A 3808-nucleotide genomic window follows, 5' to 3' on the forward strand; every position below is an offset into this window, starting at 1 on the left:
AACCCATACAATTAGGTGAAATCAGCATAAGAGCATAAACTGATGGAATAAGCTTGTGCTTTTCTGCAACTACCCAATCGTGATCTGGGAGTCTCACCTGTACAAATATTAGAATTTATGAATAAAATAATAAATATTTTCATAATTTAATAACGCGCTCATATTACCAGTTAAACAATAAACATAATAACATTCAATTAATAAAATTGAATTAATCTTAAATTAAAAAGTAAACAATAGCAAGCCTACACATATTTTTTTCATTCAATTAATAAGATCCAATGCAATTGTTACAATATAAAATGGTATTTTACCTGGTACTCGAAGTGCATTAGTATAGGTGCTTGCTTGTTTGCTGCAGTTATTCCTAAAGGCACTCTTGCTTTATCGTCTTGGGATAAAAAAATAGCTTGCTCCGGACCGAGAATGGAAGCTAACACCTCAGCTTGTCTAATACTGGCAGTGCAAAAAAATTGATCTGGATGCTCTTTATGCAAGCTTGTTTGCGCTTTAGCAAGGCGTACGGGGACTACTTCGATATGTTTTTTTCCTTCACGTGACTTAGAGTTTTTTGGAAGTAAACGATAATAAAGCCCACTCCGTTAAATCTCATATCCTATATTTATCATTTCGTTATGAAGCTCGTCAAGTGTTTTGCAGCAATTCAAAGTTTCACTACGCCTTCTTGCGTCTGTGGATGCACCATGACTGACTAAGTTTACAATAGCTTTGAGTAATTCTGGCTGATTTTTTGATACACTAATTCGTCCAGGTCCACCGGATGCATTAAATTCCTTAATAGCTTTTTCTTTGAGTTTTTCTTTTAGTTTATTAATTATTCTTGTTGATTCACCGTTATCTAATCCACTATTCTTTGTGATAACAGCTTTTTGCAATTCAGTTCTGGTTTGTAAAATTTCTTTATTTAATGAATCTTGTGCAGGTGTCTTATAAGTTCGCTCTAAAATACTTTTTGTCGAAGTAATTTCGTCTTGAGAAGACGTACTTTCAGTATCTACAATTACAGTTTGAGCAATAACTTTTTAAGATATTTTATGAGAAATGATATTATTTAAATTAGTTTTATTAATTCACTATACGTTTTTTCGGTAATTATCGATTGAAAACAAATGAGTTGATCAAATACAATTGATTCTATTTTTACCTGCATGATCTTGGAGAGCATTGTTTATTGAATTATTACTTTCAGTGTGACCTCCATTATTATGTTCAACTGTTGCCTTGACAGAAGCTATTACTGTCGATGTTGGTTTCTAAATAAAAAGCAAAAAGCATCATGCAAGACGTTTGAAAAAAGAAGTATAGAATGAAAACAGTAAATAGAAAAATGAATTAGAATTATTAAAATAATAATTTCGTATACAATGCAGATCGGAATTTACTGTTCAACAAGTAATTCAAAAAATAATCAATTTGATAAACACAAATTTCGAATTTAATTACCTTGCACAGCCTAAGCATGTTTCTCGCTTTCTTCTGCTTCAATTTGTTTTTGATTTCTTTTTAAAAAAATCTCAGCCGCTTTGATCTTTTTTTCCTTGTCTTTTATTATTTTCACTTCATTTTTCCAGTCAGCTTGAAATTTAGATTCTATCACACTCATTGGTCGAGATTCGTAAAGCACTTTGTATAGTTTTAGTCCCGCATTAAATAAATCTACTATTTTTTATTTCATTTTTATTAAACTTGAATTTGAGGAGCTTACTGCTCCACGAACCTCTTTCGATCGAGTATCGATCAAGACTAAAAAGCAGAGAACAAGAACCAACAAGACAGACCCTCTACAATTGTTTAGAATTTTTTATCTTCAGGAATTTGATATGCATTTTGAGTAAGTGACCTTAGCCAGTGAAACTAAATATCAACAGAGATAGCGAATGAAACTCTACCGGACGTATGTGTCAATTAAGACTTCGAGTCAAGTGAGTCAGTCGGTGAAATATCATTTCGATGGATTATTGTAAAAATTGACGTCATCTTTGCAACGCTACGTAACAAATAAAGAAAATCCTCCCTATCTCTTCGTAACACTACCATAACAAACCCTTTGTGCCTTGTCTATCTGTGAAAGCGTTACGTAATTGATGAACAGCCCCTTAATCCTTAAGTGTGACACACAATAAACCAATACAAGAATAAGAAAAATTCAATTGTTTTTATCAAAATTAAATTGTACGAGCAAGTTACAATTATAGAGTGCATTCAAAAGTAAGAATTGATTGTTATAAATCATAAGGAATTTATTTTTCTCTATTTTTGAATAGAATTCATATGAACATGTTCACATTTTGCTTACAAAAATAACAAGATATTATTAAATTAAATTCATTAATATAAAAAATATAGTTTATAAGCTCCACGCTTGACGTCTGATTGAATGTTTGTTTGATTAACTGATTATTTAATGTAAGAAACTAGTTGTTATAACGTCAAATTTTATCAATTGCTTAGGCAAGTAATTTAATAGTAAATCATGAATTTAATTTTTAATCAAATTTGTAAGTATGAATTACTATTTAATATTGTAGATTAATATTAAATATAATAAATATTTAAAAAATTAATATTATCGATTTACTTGCAAAGTTGATGGCTTAGTTTTACATTTTTATATAGAATTGATCTTAATTGAAATTAGTACATATATTGAATTAAGTATTCAAAAAATTTCAATTATTTTTTGGTTAAAAATTGTATTATTAGGTTGATATTTTTATTGGACAATTTGTTAGAAAATAGAAGTATTAAATTAACCAGAAAAGGTGAATTCTGATCAAAAAATATAATACACCAAACTTTCGCTTTCAGTCAAGTGTCGGGGGTTGCCTTCAAATAGCCTTGGACTGGTTTTGGTGGGATCAAAACGTAAACAGTGAGAGCCACATTACTTGTTTCTAATTGGAATCTATATCTATGTATATATAATACCGCAGCCGCTCTCGCTCTACTCCCCTGACAAATTGTGAGAGCCAGCAGTTCTAGGAAGGCTGAGAAGGGGGGGTGACTGAACGCGAGAGTTTGGTGTAGTTGATATTTCAACAACAAAATACTTTAATTACAAATTGAAAGCAGTTGAATTATTTAGAAAAAAAAAACTAATTTGCAATAAAACTGTCAAAGCCTCAACCTAGACAGTTTAATCTTCAATCATAGTTAAATTTTTTCTCACGAATAATAATAGAAAAAGATTTTTCAGTCAAGAAAGAAAAAATATGTCAACCAAACTGTTGTATCCATATAAAATATTCTGATTAAAATCTTTATTTTCTTTCTTTATATTCTTTATAAATCAATGATTCTGTTGCTATCTGCATACGGTCCAAGGACGCTAAGTCTTCTTTAGTACAAACATCTTGTTTTTGATACCACTTCTTGAAATCAAGAACACTGCTACACAATTGCTTTATATATATATTTAAAAATTTGTCATAAGGACAACCGCAGGATTTCGCCGGGAGCGGGTGCTAATCTGAAAAATTGCACCCGCTTCCAGCGAAATCGCGGTAAAATTTCAGCCATAACCACGTCTCACAACCGTGACATAGGTGGTTACAGTCTGTAAAGGAATCAATGCGACGATCCAGCAAAAGCCTCGTGGACCCTAAGAACACGGAGCGACCCAAGGACAGCCGCCTTCTGCATTTTTCCCGCAAGTGTTTTAGCATATTGTTGACATGCAGGGATACTTTTTAGGCTATTAGCAAGTGAAAGCTTGGCACCTCCAAGAGCGCCGATGATAAGGACGATTAGTTTAACAGAATATTCCGGGTACAATCGTTGCAACTCC

This window comes from Belonocnema kinseyi, chromosome 3 (genome assembly GCF_010883055.1).
Source record: "Belonocnema kinseyi isolate 2016_QV_RU_SX_M_011 chromosome 3, B_treatae_v1, whole genome shotgun sequence".
Classification (NCBI taxonomy): domain Eukaryota; kingdom Metazoa; phylum Arthropoda; class Insecta; order Hymenoptera; family Cynipidae; genus Belonocnema; species Belonocnema kinseyi.